The sequence below is a fragment of the Galleria mellonella genome, unplaced genomic scaffold, assembly GCF_026898425.1.
Source record: "Galleria mellonella isolate WM207_F2 unplaced genomic scaffold, CSIRO_AGI_GalMel_v1 utg38, whole genome shotgun sequence".
Lineage (NCBI taxonomy): Eukaryota > Metazoa > Arthropoda > Insecta > Lepidoptera > Pyralidae > Galleria > Galleria mellonella.
In genome coordinates this window covers 4,050,140-4,070,796 of record NW_026442090.1, presented here as the reverse complement: position 1 = coordinate 4,070,796, position 20,657 = coordinate 4,050,140, and the positions used below count along the sequence as shown (strand labels likewise).

Genomic DNA, 20,657 nt, shown 5'->3' with positions numbered 1-20,657 from the left:
TTTAATGAGTGTTACATTGATTCAAGCAAATGTTATGGAAATTATATCGGATCACAGATAACTGTATATATATTTATTAACTTTATACACATAAATGAGTTATCATAATAGTCGAAACCGCTTCTGACTGCTTACCCCATCTGGGAATAAAGTTGTATTTTTTTCATTTTAAAATAAAATTCGAGAGATAAACTATTTCATGACCATAAATATTTTGCTTGTGATACGAAAGCTGGCGGAGTTTGAGTCAATTGTCCTAATGGTTCAGGGCAGGCGAAAGTTTATATTATCCCTTAGCGATTCTCCCTTGAAACGGTCAAGGTTACACAATATACTACTACTTCTTTGAGTGTTATTGTAAGGAGTGACTATACAATAAAAGGTATATCAGAATTGTATATCGCTGGGGTAAAGTTATAAATATTGTTCCCTAATTTTTTTTTATTCTTATTTCATATAACTATAATAAAACATGACGTATTATATGTTGCAAGTCTGGAAATATTATTATACCCTTCAAACAAAGGAATGACAATGCGAAACATAATTAGATAAGTTAATACAAATATGGGTGGATTTGAAAAAGATATCCTATTTGTACGGAGTTACTTATTTCAATAATAAATTTACGTGTTCGTCATGCTAACAAATCATTACTAACAATCTCTTGTCTTTGAGCGTACTAGCTATTTTAATAGAATAGGATGAGGTCGGTTGAGTTCGTTGCGATTTGTCTGTATTCAAAATGATATGAAGTCAAAACAGGTTTTTCTGACTATAAATTATCTACAGATCCGCACTTTTAAAATAATTTCAATGTTTCTGTTATTATTAAAACTCTATTAATTACTTATTTAAAATCAATAGGAACACAAATTAATAGAGAGGCAGGTAGGTACTTAAAAAAAAATCTCTCGAGCTTGTTTCTAATTTTATAATTTTACGCTTGGTGAGCAAGCATCACGAACAGTATTTATACTATACAGAAATATATAAAAACATCTTATTAAAGAACGAAATGGGGTTGTCACGATCAACAACAACCCTTCTTTACTTTTAACAAAAAATTTAAGGTGAGATTTTTCAATTACTTTTTTGCAATTTCAGGTGGCTATGAATAGGTCTGATTGAGATGTTGGCGTGCAGCTTCGAAAGACTCGTACTGGGCGCGTGTTGACAATAGAGGCGGGCCCGCCAGCGAGGTTGATTATTGCGATTTGAAATCTCGGTGGAATCCCTTTGTCCGTTGGTCACGCACGGCGCGTCACTAACCTATTGCTTTTCTTGTAGTACTAACTAAAAATCATCGGCTACATTAAATTGGTGATAAGCAATAATTTACTGGAATAACAAAGTATGAATTATGTGGTCGCTTTACTTGTCAAATACTTTTATCTGTTTAAAGCGCAATGTTAGAAAGTACCGATCAAAGAAAAATAAGCAAAATTTAGGGAGAAAGATTCTTAGTACCAGTCTATTTGTTAGCATTATGCCCTACAGGTCAGCATCCAAGTGATCTCCTCTCAGGCCATCGTGATTAGTTGCTTGTGAATTTATGTTCACCTATTATCTCACTCACTGATACCCAGAAAATAATATACAAGAAGATATTATTCCATTTTTATCTCATTACAAATTTAAATTAAGAAGAAATTAAGTAACAATGATAATTCGTTATAGTCGTCATTCATTCATTCGTCTAGTACACTTGTCGATTTATTAGAATCTTGAATTCTTATTCTAGCTTGTAAAAACTTTAAAGAATAAAATAAAAATATGTTTCTCAATTCCTATGAGACAGAAAATATCTTAAGTAAAGGCAAGCAAAATTTAATTTCATCAAAATTTTTCCCACTTTTTCAGCTATGTCGTCTTGAAATATTTGTTTACTTTCAAGAGTTGTTTCTTTTAATCTTAAGTCTTAAGAACTTATCTCAGTAAGTAAATGCCCATAGCGATAATAAAGCTGATCTTATGATTGAAAGTTCTAAATCTCAAGTATAAACTTAGATACAAAATTTATGTTGCTTACTAGTTGATCTAAAGAACTTCTTATCAATGGGTCAGCAACAAATATTATTTTCAAAGCTAACATCATAAAATTTATCGTCCCATGAAGTGTTTAATCTGCGTTACTGATTAGGGTTAATAGGTCAGACCTCTGTGACTAGTTCTATTAAATATTTTACTGAATTAGGTATTATTTTGCGGTAGTCCAATATCCCTGGTTAGTTGTGGCGGAACTCAAGTAATTCTAATCAACTAATAAGTGACTAGTTTTATTTTGAAGTAATCAATCTATACATAAATTAAAATTACTCCCGTCTAAGATTTGTAAAATAGATTTACAGAACTTGGACGGAACAATCAGGATATGCAGCAGACGAAACCGACCGAAATCTCAATGGCATCGGAAGATTTATTGCTTCTTAGGTTAACCTCGTTAAGTGATAAAGACGTTGAATATTGTACCAAAATTATTTTAGCTATTGAAGTCATTGTCTCTTTATTTCTTTAGAAAATTCAAAAATTTACTGGAATTTCACGCTTCATGAGTAATATAATATAATATGATTATATAGCAGCATCGTAATTTATTCATTTTCTGCGGATATAACGCGATTTTTCATACCTATGTAATCATGTATGTCTCAAATAATTTATCAAGTTCAAAGCCTTCGGTTTATTTCTGCTACGGCAAGCATTTTAATTTAAAACTACACGTTCCAAATTGAGGCGAATGAACGCCTACCAACATGAATTCATATTATAATTATAACGTAATAATTGTAATTTCTCTGTATATGTTTTTTTACAGTACCAATTAACGACCCCAACGCGAAGAGCTTTCATATCAAATTTTACTTTCCTTCTTATTGAAGCCAATACCTGATGAGACAGTGGACCCGCCTACTCAGAAAGCAAGATTCCTTGATATAGTACTTATTCCCTGAAGGTCTTTAACTCTTGATCTAAGCATCATTAAGAATTTTCATAAATACGATATTAATGGGAATCAAGTTATATACATTAAATTATCCGACGACCGATGGGAAAATAAGGCTCATGAGTGGCGACCCCGTACAAACAAATGCAATACAGGCCGATCCCTCACTGTCACCAATAGAATGATGACTTCAAATGCATTGCAGGGAGTCAGTATATGTAGATGACTCAGGATCGTTTCTTATAGCTTATGCTATGTTCAGCAGTAGACAGATAACGGCTAATATAATGATGGCGATAATGATGAAGTTAAATCTAATTTCTGATGGTAATAAATTATCTCTTATTAATGAATCAAATTAAAAAGACAATAAGAAAAAATCTAAGAACTCCGGATAGCATAGGATCAATAGCGCATACTAAACATAATAGGGAAATAAAACATGTCTGGAGACATTCAAATACACAAATGGACGCCATTTCTTGTGCCGTAGAGGTAGTAACAACCGACACATGTCATTATACCATGTTCACTCCGGAAGCGAGACGCGTGACGTCTCCCGTCTGAATATATCCAAAACGTGATCTGGACTACTAATGTGCCAACGTACTAACCGATGGATGCCACGTTAGGAAGTACCCTACAGCTCTCAATATTCATTTTAATGCCATTCTGAAATAACTAAAGTTTCATTCGATTAACACAACAATAAAATATGATGGCGACAATAATCAAATATAAAACCCGAAAGATCAAATGTCCCTCAGAAGGTATATAAAAATCATTTCATTATACACAATGCAATAAACAACTTAACGGTCCCCGTCGTAAAAGCGTAAAACACCGATATTCGAGCTGTGAGAACTTTTTGTGAAGAATACAATAATGTATTCAATTATAGAATCAATGTTCATTTAGTCGGAGCGTATAACATAAATCTTTAAGCAACATATTCTGGGCGCAGATTCAGGCAAGCGTGATCATTGAGCGGTCACTCCTTTATCAAAACATACTCCATATATAAATGATAAATTGTTTTCCTGTACGTTACCTATAATAAATGTTGTTTCAATTATTATTGATTCCATTCACACACAGAACATTCATTGAATTTGATTAACCTTTAATATTAAACGCAGACTGTATCCAATTAGATCTGATGCAACTGAAACACGACTCTATCAGCTTATAAATCTTGTTTTATATTTCTTATCGCGCAAGCACGCGTATCCGCGACGCAAGATAATCCAATCTATAGATTAGTGGTATTTACAGACAACGCGGTGCTTTATTAAATCTTTATGCATAGTAGGTGTTAAATAAATTGATATTTCCTCGCTCATTGATTAATATAATACAAAATGACGCAGGTGAAATAGCTGCTTTTTTTCAATGAGCCGTGGGAAAGCAATGCGGCCACGTTTGCGCCGACTTCACTTGCGTGCCGATCGCATATGGAACACAGAAGAACTTAATTTTTAACTAGGGACCGGTCGGACTTGTCATTATTTCCCTCGCCGATGCTAATGGGAAACGAAACAGTGAGCGCCGGCTTGATTAAGTTTATTGCATTTTTACACGACATGTTTATGGTTAACATTGGCTGGTCCCTTTGAAATGTGCCTAGTGCTCGTACTCATTGAAATTGTTCAAATTGTATTACATTATAATTAAAATTCCGTTAATGACAAGGTTTAGATTTGATATTGTTAATTTTGAAATAAGTATGCCGGAAAGTAGTAAATGATTGCGTTCTTGTATTTTAATTTTAGAATAAAACAGAGGAATTTAAACAGAAGAAATGTAGTATTATAGCAAACACCATATGCATTTGCAAATATTTGTGTATAGTACAGTACATTTTGTGACATTCATATTCGAATGCCGGTTACTACTTTCCATGGAATGAGCCGTATACTTATAATAGGTACAAATAAATGTATTATATTGATATATTACATATACATTAGGTAGTAATCCACGTAAGTGCAAATTTCAAAAATGATTGATATTGTAAGTTCACGGTAAGTACGGCACTACCTAACAGTAAAAAGTAATGCGAAATTTTTTGTCTTGAACAATAAAACAAATTGCGTCATAAGAAAAGAGGCGGAGCGCTCACGAAAGAGGTGGAGTGAGTGTGCTTCTGTTAAATTTATATGCCACGGTTGATTGATCACCATATTATCACTGATGGCGACTGCCGAACCGAACTGCGAATATTCATGAACACTTCAATCATCGTTACATACACACCGAATAAGATCAAAATTATCTTCTTAAGCACGTGTATCTTGTATATTTTTTGAAGAAACGTAGGTCAAAGGACAGCAAGTCAGGTTTGGATCTATTTCTTATTGTTGTCTATAGAAAAAGCTTATATTTAGTAGTGAATAATTAATAACAATTAGACTTAAAACATATTTGATCATAGTTAACTCTAGAGGTAGGGGGAAAGGTCGACCTCTACAGGGTTTCTCCTGGAAATCATTGTGATTAATTAATAATGAATTCATCACAATGAGCAAACTGTCTTGTTTTCATTCTTATCTCTTACCTCGCCAACGTATAACAATAACGCAGGTTACCATTTAATTTTCACCCAACAAACAAATCTCTAGAAGTAAATGTATTACTTGGAAGCTTCGATATATAGAATATTACTAGTCATTTCAATCTTGACATGGGTAGATATGAATTCATATATAAATTGTATATATAAACTCATATGACACAGACTTGCCATATCTCAAGAATAAGGCAATATTGAACTTCGCGGGTAAAGTTCTCGCAATAAACACGGGTTGACTATATTACACATTTCATTGAACCATGAATAATTTTGTGAACAGTTCTCTAACACTACCCCATGACTCTATAGGATTAAATTAATCAAGCGGAATGTTTCGATCCATCGAGTATCTTCAGTGAAGTGAGGTCGGCCCCAAAGGCCCCAACTCTGTGTGACCGCCTACTCTATATTTGTTGACACAAATCCAATATATCGCCTTAAAAGCTTTCAGTTCAGTTATTGCTAGAACACAGATTTTAATTTATTGCACGTATTAAATGTCGGAATTCGACATTTGAGCTTCTAGAGAAATTCCTTTATGAATGAAAGTTAATTAATTATTTCCATCCAGCTTCACTCAAATAATTTACGTTAATTTCAATTGTTGCTATATAATCATATATCTCTGATTAATTCAGGCCTATTTTAATTCATACAATTACTGATAAATTTCTCACAAAACCGGATGTCTAAAAATTTTAATTTTCGCAGTCCCATGCTTTTATTACAGAAGGCTTTTGGAAATAGCTATAAATAGAACGTCCAAAATACATTGAATAGTTAATATTATGTAATGTAAATTTGCTATTTTTTATTGCCCACAATTTTAGCGATTTATGAAGTCGAGGTTAAAATTTAATATGAATACAATACCAATATAAATTAATTACAAAATCACTGATAATTGTGAAATCTCCGGAACCGTATACATGAGCACACTGCGAATTTCATATATTGCGCAATGGTTTCTCAAGTGACATTGGCACAAGCATTTCGTAAAGGGTCTTCCCGCGGGAATAGGAGAAAATGAGGTTCACACCGGTGACAAAGCGGTGTGTGGTTTTCTAGGATACAAAACAAAAGCATTTTTAGCTGTGTATACTAATTTGATAAATATTTTATACTCAAGGTAAATATTAATAGATATAACCACTTACATTTTTATTCTTCATCAAGGATTTTCAGAACTAAATCAAAATATATGACGTAGATATATAAAGTTTATTATGATTAGCAGTTCTATATTCATGCCAAGTTAATTGTCTACATCAGGTAGACAAAATTTATTCAATTACTCCCATAAAAATTTGTCGTAATAAATATTATTATCAAAACAATATATAATCAAATTATTTAATTTATCCATTTATAAATTGTAAGCGCCTATGTCCATACTTTGACAACAAGACCTAGAACTTACTACCATTATTATTTACCCATTTAAATCTAAATAAAATAAAATAGGTACTTTATTTATTTAATAAATTCTGTGCTCATATTCGCATATCTACTTAAAAATAAAGTCATACAAAAGTGACTTCGAAAGAGTACTAAGGCGGATTTCATGAATACAATTATTATCGCTTTCAAAACAAATTCCAGAAAGAATAACGAATGAATATTATTTGTTTTACGATAAAGAAAAATATTTCCTGAATGCGGAGCATCTCGCAATATTGGACCGCAAAAGTCACTGAATAAACAAAAGGAGCAATCAATAATAGTAGCGTCGACATATTTAATAGCGGAGCTACCAGATGTATGAGAAATTGGTATAATCCATATTGATACGACAGCTCAACATTTAGTTGAATGCGTACATAATGAATAAGTTGAACGATAAAGGCGATTTTGGAGGCAAAATCCAGATTAGGACGTCCCATTAAATAAACGCGTGTTGGCGAAGTTGATACATAGCCGTAATAAAACAAAAAGTGGTTTACATTGTAGTGGCGGTGTGCTAGCGACCTGCACAATAGCCGACTCCCACTTAAGTACGGTCCGGCGCTTTCATGCCAGTACGAATTTTCCGGACCTGTCGTAATAAGCATCCGCGCCCAAACAAAGATATTTTCCGTTCAGAGCAACCGGAAACATTATATCCAAATTACGTGTTTTAAGTCGGCGAAATTTTTAAAATTGTGCCTTCTGAAAAGACTTTCTTAAAGAGCAAAACAGGTCATTTGTCCAACAATTTATACATACAATTTATTAAATTTTAGTAAATACACAACTATATATCACGAGGTAAAATAATACCAAGACAATTTATCGAAGCGGTTGCGAAAGTACAATTGGCTCACGACAGCTAATTCTCTAAGGAGTTTTTATCTCGAATCTCATTACGAAAGCTTCCAGCTGACATGGCGGACGATAGGGCATTCGTAGTTCTATTTGTACTTATACAGGAGGGTCAAGACAATGGCGACACTGATGACGCGTGCAAAGTAGAGAACATTAGTTCGGGCGCCGGAGTAGCTCGTTACCGGGACCAAGTCTCGGGGGATCTCGCGTCTGCTTTCCATTTGTTATAAGAAGTGTAAGATTTTACTAAATTTATCAGCTCAGTTAATTTTTACGTGTCAGAAAGTTTATGCGTACTTTAAAACTTGGTGTAATAAAAGTAAACAAATGCTAGGTGATTTACGTGCTTTCGGGGTAACGTCGTTTTTTTTATCGGGTTATCTGTGAGTACATGGAGAATAAATCGAGCTATGCGTATACAACTCAGACCGCGCAGGCATTTTTAAAAGTACCAGAATCTTGCAACTACTGCTCTAGAAAAACAAACATTAAACTATAAACATTAAAATATAGACACATATAGTATAAAATTACCGAACTCTTAAATGTTAATATTAGTTTAAAAATCATTAAGAAAGTGCAGACGTATTTAGATTGTCTTATATAATAAATCAAACAAAGCGACTTAAACAGACCTTTGTTTTATTAGTTGACGAAAATTTAAGACCCGTTTCATTGTTGTGAACGAATAGACGACTTAAAGTTATTGATATGATTAATTACTTTATTGAATTTGATAATGAAAATCAGAATTAATACAATTACTAAATAATAAAGCACTTAAAATATTATTAAAGACTATTTTTCTTACGAAGTACTTATAATAAAAAATCCTCAAAATATCTCATATGCATAGATTTAGCAAATCCCAAACTGTAAGTAACATAAGGAATGCAAATTTTGCACACATCAGAGTCAGTGGTTTCACAAATTTGAAGCGTCGTTTCTGTTAACATTAAACTAACGGGTTCATATCAACTATCCGCCGACAGCCCTATTTGTTTGGCAGTGGGTGTCGGCAACATGTGCCGTCCAACTAGAGAGACCCGACCAAAACAATTAAACTGTTGTCGCGCCTCTGTCTGTCACCATGTCACCAATACAACACTTTTAGGAAACTTTTACTAAAGCTATTCACTGCATGAAAGAATGTCTTTATTAAAACCTACTAGTAAAGATATAAAATTTTATATAGGTACAGCACATGTTCTTTATATGCTTTTTAAGTACAAGCAACAAATTAAAATCTGTAATTTGATATATTTTTTATTTAAGCCCGAAAAGGTTTCGATTACGCCTTAATCACGATCAGAGCATTGTGGCAATCAGTAGCGTAACCAATTGATTTACTTGATTCGGCCGAGCGTTATATTGAATCGGACAGATGGCAGATCTGGAGCTATGTCGGAGTAGGGAAATTAATTAACCACATACATCAGCAGCAAGCAAATGGAGACTCGAACAACGAATTATCGCGTTACATACTACACGCTAGTGTTATGTATATGGAATGAACCAAATATTTTGAGATACAGAATTATACGACCATAAATTTAAGCTGGAGAGTGAATTAATCACTCATTGTAGATTGAAACAGAAGGTAAAAGAAAACATAAGCAAAAGTGATTTACAGAGGGCGAAATTGTGTGATATTTATGAGTACATATTGCAAGACCAGACGACGTAATTAAATGTTCCAATGAACCACAAGTTCACGACTGTTGAAGCAATTCATCAATCGTGAATCATGTCATGTTTCGCAGACGGCGAAATGCGATGATAATTCTTTCGTTTAGAATGAAAGAGATAGACTAAAAATTAAATTAGAGGATAAAAAGATTTCAGCATTCAACTGATTGATATAAAGACATTCTTTTAATTAAAATAATTAATTAGAAAATATTAGTGAAAACATTATTATCTCATTTATTGCACAATATAGCACCTATATTGTGCAATAGAAGAAATAAGCATGAACTTCTGCCTACGTGAATACAGCCCTCAGAATTTATTTTATTCAGTTAAAGTTAATAAAATTAATTTTATATTCATATGCTTAGTTCATAAAATTTCAGTAAATATTGTGTATACCTACCTACTGAAACATTCACCAAGATCATAAAAATAAATTAATAAATTCACATCCTTTTTATTATAGCAAAATATGTAATAGTTGTACCAGCATCAAAGTTTGCGTGCATAAACCACTTACGAGTTCAGCTGTCGTAAAACTCGTAAATCGCATTGAATATAAAATGATAATAACACCGTGATTAAATAACATTAGAAATCGTAATATTGACAATAAGGAACCATTGTAGAGAGGAAATGTGATGAACTAACGACCAGATCTGTGGTTGCATCTCTGCAACGATCTTTTACTATCCATTCACTTGCATCTACAGTGCACTAAAGTTTTGAGCTTTAATGGCGCTATAAAACAGCACTGTTTTCACTACTTTTATATCACAAATTGTTTCAGGTTGTTATGCCATCATGTTTTAAAGCGACTTCAAAAATAAGGATTTCAAGCGATATCCGTCAGTTCCATAGTGTTGGTCCTTCACAATTCTATACGACTGATAGTTCTATTCTAAACAAAGAAAAAAAAAATTAACATCTGAAATATTAAACACAGATTAAATTTTACACTAAACTCATCAGTATTAATATCAGTTAAACTGGTATATTTTACTTACAAAATTTATCAATTATATCGTGCCTAGAGGCTATCAAGAGAGAGAAATTAAAAAATTTTTCAATAACGTTAATAAAAGGGAAAGTGTGGCCAGAACCATAAAAAAGTGAAGTTGGTCCTTTTTCTACATATGCCAAATGTGAGCTTATAACAAAAATTATTTAAAGTATAACTTTGTAACCATTAATAAATAGAAAACATTTATTTAAATGAGATTATAAGGGACTGTACTAGGACAAAATATTTTTCTACTTACTATCTAAATGGGTAATCTTAACTTAGGACACATTAAAAAGATTAGCAATTTAGATATCAAATTTCTTGTAAACAATTTCGATGAAATTTGATATAGTTTTTTTTATTCTAAACATAACGATGATACCCGCAGGGCGCATTATGTATAGTAAACATAGAGACGTTCTCAAAAAACAACAGGGAGTATATGGATGCTTCTTTTGCTTGCATTTTCTGTGATAATATGTAAAAATATTTTCTGAAAAAGTACATTCTTGATTCTTTGAATCTTCTCATTGTAATCAATATAGTAAGTATACTTTAGATACAGCTATAACGGAGTAAACAATAGGATCTATTGTTGAAGATAATAATTGACGGTGCTTGTAATTACAGCAGCCGAGCGTATCCATTTTCCGTATTGTTCAATCTCGTGCTAAGTTTAAATTACTTGTCAGTATATATATATATATACGGTGCTACATATGTAAATACTATTACCATTAATCGTATGAAAGTAGCGCCCTCTAGTATCAAGTCTTTCAAGGTGACTTAATTATAAAAGTTCTTTGATGATTGCTTTAAGAGGTTTATCAATCAGGTCAAGGTGCTTAAATCAATTACCTACGTATACGAGTATTTTGAAACTTGTAGATATGTTGTTTGGATATTGTATTTTCTTTTCAACTTTCTTTTGTAGAGTTTAGGTTTAGTTTATGTGTGATAATGTGTTTTTTTTTTTTTTTTATTTTAGCATAAAATATAATTTTGTATCTAGCACGTATTAGTTTCATTCTCACTTGAAGCAACACATAGTTAAAGTTAGAAGCAAAAATGACAATTCGTCGAAATCGCGTGGCTAACTTGTCGATAGACGGCCGACCGAGTGGGCGGGCAAATTGCGCGGCTCCTTATAGTTCGCGATTTATTCGAAACTCGGCAGCTTTGTAGATTTATATCGGCGGTAGATTGGTGGCGCGTCACGCGAACTCCATACGCTGAAAGCAATTTCAATATCGGCCAAAGGCGCGTCATTCAGCTCTCTAGTTTCGGCCCGACGACTATAAGCCTCGGTTGCTTCACCCACGCGAGCCAATATCACTACAATATAACATTGATTCATTTCCTGCCTTCTCGTAAGGAAACGTTCCAACTACCAGTATTCGGTGGGATTCATGTCACGTAACTCAATAAAGAAATACCAATGGCGAAATACTCGTATTAGTAGCCCAAAGAAGCGTAATAATAGTTCGGCCATAAATACCTTTCGCACGCATCGACCAATTTCGGTTGTCAGCGACACAACTGTTCGGGTGACTAGGTTGACAACGCGGCAAAGAACGGACCATTAGCTGCACAATTAGTGCAATTGTCATGAATTTATTGTCGTAACCGTCGACAATAACAGAACTACAGCGGCAGCGGCGCGGAGTGCAGCGAATAGTGCGTAATACGAAAATTCTTTTTACAAGCTTTTACTTGTTTTGCAATGGTCGGTTCGAGTCTTGCCAATAACTTTATTGAAATTGATTAAAAATCGATACATGTGTAGCTCGATAATAATGAATTGTCACTGCAGCTTAGAAACCATTTATTGATAATAGTGAGAAGATAATCACATTATTTAAGCTATAGTTAATACAGATTCAGAATTTCTAATTCCGACTGATGATAGAACGTGAAATTTATCACTAAATAAAAAAAAATTATGTATGAGATGATACTCACCAATGTTTATTATATTTATACGATACATAAATAAATAAATAATATAAATTCAAGGACGGATATGATTATTTTATATTTTTATTCTTCCTGTCATCTCACCACAATTCCGTCAAATGTATATAGAATTTTATTGTGCATTAAAGTTTAAATAAATAAATTATAGCTATTACTACTACTCGTGTACTCATGATATCATGTTATAATTATTTTAATGAACAAATAAATGATAGACACTGACTTGACGCATTTATAAAAACTTCATTTCCAAATATTTTTAGAAGTACTCTAATATTAGAATGTCTATTAAATCTTACTGACTATAATAAAATTTAACATCAAAAACAATTCAAGTAAAATAAAAAAATTGGAGCATTATTTATAAACAAACACCTCGTTTATTTACAAACTTTTTAAACTATTCCAATAAGATCATGCTATCAAAACAAGTTTAAATTAAATTGAAATTAAGGTCAATGATAATAGATTAGATTTGAAATGAAGTTCAAGACTATCCTACCCTTATTATGGAGTCACAGTATTTGTAACAAGTGCTTAAAGGGGAAGTTATAAACGAAATCGTGTATACCCAGTATTTTTTTTGATGGTTGAAAATGGAATAGTAACCCTGCCTGCGCTAACGGGGTACGCTGGCGGGAGCACCAGTGAAGGGTGAGGGATGAGAATGAAAACAGATCAGTTAGCCCATCATGATGAATTCGTCAAGAATTAACCATGATAGTTTCCAGGGAGAACCGCGAGGAGGTCGACCTGGTTGAGTATATTGCTAGCAATGGGATTCTTAGTCTCCATTACTAACAATCCCTTTCTCCCCTATACTCAGCATTATAAATGTGAAGAAAATGACTACTTTATTATTCAGCTTGATTTTTACGACTGAAGCGGTTTTTTTTAATATATTTGGTATAAGGATACTTAAGGTAGAACAACGAAGAATGGTAAGGAATGGTATAGTTATTTTTTTAATCACTACAGATTACTAGTTGTATACGAACAAAATGAATGTGCTTGTTTTCCGTTTTCATTAATGCGTTGCTGTTTGCTCCACTTGACATTTAGTGTTCGTTTTATTTCAATTGGCTCATAAATAAAAACAGTTATATCAATCAAAAGAAATATATCTAAAATGGTATAAAATAATCGATCAGTTGAATTGGCTGAAACTTTTTTTTATTATATGTATGATTTTCGAAAATTCTGTCTACTCGTGCGAAGCCGGGTCGGTAGTAATAAATAGAATTCAATAAACTAATACGTTTCCATTTTTGAATAACACAATATTCGTAATCTTCTTAAATCCCACATACATGGAGCGATTATAATAACGATATGTCGTTCGATCTTTTAAATTTAACGACGTTTTGTACTTGCGTGTGTGTGTCGATAAAGTATACAATTTTGTACTGAATAGAATAGTTATATAAGATTATCGTTTTGATCAAACGACAGACTAAGCGATAAATCGCTCCGTGTATGGCGAGCATTACAGAAATCGTTTAAAGTAAAGCATTATTTGTTTATGGCTCTAGAAAATGGAATCGGGCTGTAAACAATATAGTTGAAAACACTTCGCCTGCGTCTTTGTTTCACGTAGGCATTTCTAAAATAATACTTCATTAGATTTCTATTTACATATATTCACACAAAATCCTGTGCATGGTAACAAGAGGAGAGGAGAGTCTTTATGTCTATTTATTTTTATTCTGTATACGTCTCTTTGATTATATATAAGTGAATGTAGATTTACCGGTACCCAATATTATTCCTCTTTTCGGTTTCTAAACCATGCATAATATTAGAAAAAGTATTTTATTAAGTAATTAATAGCATAATATTGTACCTATAACATGTGCAATAAATAAATATTAATTTCTATTCAAAATTTGTCGTTATTTTTATATAAATTTTCACTATTTAATATATTATATTCATTACTTTTAATAGATACCAAATATGTCTCGTACTTACTCAAGCGTGCAGCAGTGTACTCTGTATTTAGAATTGGAATAGTTTCCCTGTCGTTCAGGCCCCTAGTCCTATGCCATAATTTATTAGAAACAGCAGAGTCGCACCACATGGACTTGTAAAAATAACACAGATAATTCCTTCAGTGATTTACGTTAAGCGTGAGTTATTAACTGCTCAAATTGTCGTCTCTTGGTTGCATTCTTGAAATACTTTAAGCACCCAGACAAATATGTGAGAATTAATGGATTTTATTACGAGACATTATTTGTAGACTATACGAAAAATCTTAACAAAAACATCACCTTTTATTTTTTATACACAGTATTCGTATTAATTTTAATCTATGTCGACTAAGGTGTCGAAAAAGGAACAAGTTACAATTAAAAATTCATTTTAAAAGGTTGATGAATATGGAAAAAGGGTAGAGGGCTATTTGAATCGGAGCATTTGGCATTTCATTATATATACCTACCAATATAAGACAAACATGATATCTACATGTATTTGTGTCATTCTAAACTTCTCTGTTGTTAAAGTAATTAAAAAAAAGTATTATTCTGCATATTCTGTAGACTTTAGTACGTACTAAAAGTGACCATTTGTAATCTCCCTCTCTCGAGTAAAATAAAGGAGACAATATCAAGTTTATAACTTATTCCTAGAATGTGTATATTAATTAGGAAATTAATGGGAAAAGTTATTTTGCATACTCTATTGCAAACATAAATTGTATTACAAGTTAATTTATATACATTAAATATCTCTACAAACTTACCCTCGAATATGCGAGGCCATATTTGTTGATGATAAAGTTTTGCCTACACAGGTACCGATTCTGACAGCGGTCTGTCTTTCCAATTTATGCATTGAACTAGCATAAGTGAAGTAGCCTACGATTTTGTTTCGATTTGAAGGTAAAACAACGTATTTTTTTTAATAGATAAAAATGGAATGGTAACCCCGCCCTCTATCAGTATACACCGACGAGGCACCAGTGAAAGATGATAGGTGAGAATGAATGCAGGTCAGTTGGCCCACCATGATGAATTCGACGAGAATTAACCATAATGGTTTCCAGGGGGAACCGCGTGAAGGTCGACCTTTTCCCCCCAAAACAAAGTATTATGGATGCTAGACAGAATATTCTGTGAGGTTCATAATTTTATTCATAGGTACATTTTTTATGCATCTTGGAAAGACAAGCGAATCGAAGACCCACCTGATCTACCGTTTATAGAAATGGTGTTACCATGGTCATTATAAAATATACTCTTAACGATCCCATGGCCCTCATGCGTTGCCATTCCTTAGAACAAAGGTGTTAAACTTTCGTACCCCGTAATTTCATATATATATATATATAGGCGACTATTACCTACTTTCCGATGGAAATGGATTAGTAAACTGTCAGTTTACTAGTCTTAGTATTGTATATAAAAATAATATATATTTTAGATATAATCTAAATAAGCCATTTCTATATAATATGTCATTTAATATTTGTAACTGAGGATATAAATAAAATTATTATTATTATCCTTTTTTAACAAACGGATCAATATGGAAGTAAACTTTATCGATTTATATTTAATATGTTACTTTATTCTCTACGTTGTACAATGCAAAGAAAAGTATACTCATTCATGCATTTATTTATTCATTCAAAACTAGAGGAAGAGATCGTTATTCAACGATAAAACCGCCCATTGTTGCCTCTTTATCTTTCTTCGTGTAATACTGTTTTTGTTTCTTTACATATTTTATGTAACAGTAACTCTCTTTGAGGCCAACGATAAATGGCTTTCATTCATTCACTAATCCAGTTCAGAATTAGCAAAGATATCGCTTAACCTTATACGAGTATTATATAGATATAGAATCGAGTCTCAAAAGCGGGTTAAATTTTTGTCAGCTAATTGCCAAATTAGTTGACTTATTTTTTTATCAATCAGTGTTCTATATACTTACGCATACAATATGTCTTGAAGTATCGATGTCTATATTTAATTATTTAATAAATACAATGAGTTTTTACACATTAAAAAGATGCAAAAATTATAAAACAAATCATATAGAAGTTATAAAGGAATCCACTCATAACTATTAATCACGTAATTTTTTTTTTCTCAAAGCATTTGTATGGACATATAACAGAGACAATATTCATATAATATAACCGCATAATATAAAAAAAAAAATGCAAAAAACCTCTTTGAAATCTCTTAATATTTAACGTCTGAGCGCGCGATCGGAATACTTTAAGATAATATGTAGATCTTGACCTCGTTGATAAAAAGATAAACAAACATGATTCCATTTTCAAATAATGTAATAATTACTCACCGACTTATAAAGCTCAATCATGGCCAATCTTATTAATACAATTGTAACTAGAGGTCATGAGAGTTATTTAACAAAAAATTATATGAGGGGACCCATAGATGCCAAAACAATAAGTTTTAAAAATCTTGTCTATCTGTGTGTCTGTCTACGCGTTTGTTCTGAAACCGAGCAAAAATTATTGCACAAAATTGGATGCAGTTTTCAATTATATTCCTGAAGGTCTAATTTAAAATCTGGTTATCTTGATACGTCGTTTACAAGTGTTTTTTTTTTCTTTGTTTTTTTGACTTATGAAATTTACATGTACGAAGTAACGGATAAAGAGCTAGTCAAAAATAACTACTTCAATTATTTATAATTAACCACAGAACAAGGAAACTTCACGGGCGCCGTAGCAACAGGAAATGAAATAATATTCTAATTGTTCTAATTACAAATTTATTAATTAACGATAACCCACTTATATTTCTGGCCACATTAGTTGACGAACTATTAATTATAAAGTCAATGACCGATTAAATCATTCAGTTCTAGTTTGTTTTATCAAGAGTCATAAAGTCTGTCTATATTACTGTATTAATTCATCAAAGAGGATGCATTGTGTGCGTAATGTACTAATGTTATTGCAGTATAACAGATAAGATAGATTTTTGAATGAGATAGTAAAAGTAATAATAGGTAAACGTTTTTAGAAGACTGACCTTAATTCTTAGAGGTATTTCAATTTAAATTTACAAATTTTGAGAAAAATAGAGTTAATAATAAAATGAGAAATTAATGATTTAACTAATCATTATGAAATTTGGTATGCACGTAGTTTATGGGATAAAGAAGGACATAGAATATTTTTTTTATCTCGGTCAGTGAACATATCCCGGTCACGCGGATAAAATCATGGATTGAAGCTAGTCTCTAGTATTTGTCGCAGGAAAATGGTGGCTACTGATAATTTATAAACATTACTTATGGCAGCATTTATTTATATTTATAAACATTTTGAAATCTTTCATTTATTGAAATAAATAAACCTTAACAATTTACCAACCATACAAAATAACATAAATTTCTACTGAAAACCCGACGAACAATGTAAGATATAAATGTGTACTTATGATTCAAACATAATTTAAATTTGCTTTAAATAAAACACGAGTCCGAATGCATGCGTTCTCATGCATAACAGGACGGAATTTCAATAACTCGCATCACAATGAATAATAAATATTATATACGTGACTTGTTTTTAAATATACCTATATGATAGATACACAGTGAGGACAGCAAGGAACCGATGTTCCCTGTCGGTTCCCATGGGTTAGAAACCAATCATAATGGATACCTAAGTCACATGTGGAACAAAATAAGGTTGCGTTATGCATTACACATATTATGATTAGAATTATTTTGTTTAATTCAGCTACCATTAATATGTGTGTGATTGCCAACATACGAAGACTGACCAATACTATTACTACCAATGGTCAATCTTCGAGTATTGATTCTAATCAAATAACCAGTGATATGGACTTTCGCGAGATAACACCTATGTCTCATTTTTCATTTAAGAGTTTCCTCTTGTCGGTGCAAATAATTCATGCATCTTCCTCCAGCCAGCTCTATCCCAGGCCATATCCTTTATCTCCCTATACGACATGACGCCTAGTGTTTCCTTTATCTGTCCTATGTAGTTAACACCTATGTAGTTCAGTAAAATAACATTATATCAACATTTATTAGATTTTTTTATTTATTTTTTTATTAAAAAAAAAACCAATACTTAGAAAATATCATTCTAAAAAAAACAGTAAAGACAACAAGCCATTATGGAACGTAATAAGTAACAAAATGTGTAACTCATGTCATATTTATGTTTTACTCTTATAGAAGTCAGGACATTCGCACTTTACGAATCCGTGGCTTTGGCATTATAGCAACAAACAAACAATATATTAGATATATTTTTTACAAAAGAAACGACGTAACATCGAAACGACATAGAGGTACACACATTGACTGGAAAAATTTGGATTTGGAATAAGGATCGTTCGTTAAATTAATAAGCAGTATTTTGCTCCGCTAAGAAAAACAGCAGTAGTAAAAAGTAATTTTTTAATCGATTTAGAACTAACAGAATTATGAGGTACCACGCATAAAAAAAATATGTACAGTTAAATTGAGAATCTCCTTTTTGAAGTCGGTCGAAAATAAATATGTAATATAATAAATCATTTCAGAATTTGCGACGTAATTGTGTAACACAGCTCCAAAAAATACTGACGAATTGAGAATTCTCCTAATTTTGAAAGTCATTTCAAAAGTGCGCCTCTGTATAAATTTCCTCATGTTAAAAAAGCTCAATTTCTCTCTAATGAATACAGTATATACCTATAATCAGTTATATAATATTATATATAATACAGATACATTTTATATAGTACAGTATATGCCGTGTGGTCCCGGCATAGAATGCGCCATCACTTCCTTTCCCGTGGATGTCGTAAGAGGCGACTAAGGGAAGTTAATGATCGAGGGATAAGCAGCAGCGTCCCTCTTAAAACATCATCAAAAACCTAACTGCGGTGGCCAACTCGCCTGCTAAGCGTGGCTTCTACAGGCAAGTCTATGTTCAGCAGTGGACAGTTAACGGCTGATATGACGAAGATGATACCTATAATCAATATATTAATGACGATGATGATGATGAATTCTGATCATTTTCTGTCACGACCGCTTTGACCCCGCTACTCAGCATATCAGTATACAGTGTATAAAAAAATCCAAAATCACATTCTAGACTTCTTTATTACCATTGGCATAAGTAAGTAAACATTAATTACCTACAAACAATAAGTTTACAAATATTATTTTATAAAACAATATGGTTCTAACATCATTGCTATTTGACCTTCAAGATTACCACAATACCAATATTGCCACGACGGCATAATCGGATTTGATTCAAACGGAACACTGCTCTCATTATCTTTCGACAAACACAACGTTCATTAATATTCCACAATGTTGTGTTGTCATGTTATTTGTACAGTATACAGTATCGACTCATTAATTAAAAAGAATCACATAGTCACGGCCTTTGAACAGCAGTGGACAATGTATGGCTGAAATAATGATGACCATGACATGATAATTCGTTATTTTTTTTATTAGAAAAAATCAATCGTTTTATATATTATATGTATACATATATATAACTATATTATTATACTATATTAATTAATAAATAATTTAAAAAACATGTTTTTTTATAGCTAATAGTATTATTTTTATCGTCTTTAATTGACATGGCAATAATTAGATGGCTTACTGAAATTTAAAACTAAAAGATACAACAGAAAATTAGTGCTATCAAGAATCAAAGACACTATTATACCTAAATATTAAAGAAATAGAAGCGAATATATTACGTAATTTACACAAAAAGAAATACAGTCTACCTAACTGAGAAACTCCTTTAAGAATCATCATCATCATGTTAAATAAATTAGCCTAAACATGATTACTTTCTATTATAGTAGACCCAGTATAGAAAACAATTCTAGTATTATTAGACAAGTAACAAAAGAATCCATTTTGATTAGATTTATATTTATTAGCAATATGTGTGTGAGAAAGAACAAGACGTCGGACATCGCTGTTTCATATCTTTTCAAGCGGTAACGATACCGTGTCTATCGATTCGTTTGCCACTTATCTAGAGTGGCTCAAGCAGTTGGGCATAGCGTTTTATTGACTGACCCGTCTATACCATTTTTCACCTACAACGCTTTATCAGGCAAAGAACATTTACTTCAGCAAACGACCTTACACGGCACAATGGGACCTGC

The 20,657-nt window shown here is 32.2% G+C and overlaps 1 protein-coding gene across 1 annotated transcript in view; it reads right to left on the bottom strand.

Moving 5' to 3' along the window:
- Positions 1-20,657, bottom strand: part of LOC113522749 (heparan-sulfate 6-O-sulfotransferase 2) — a 106,638-nt gene that overhangs the window by 43,654 nt on the left and 42,327 nt on the right. The gene's annotated exons all lie outside the window — the stretch shown is intronic.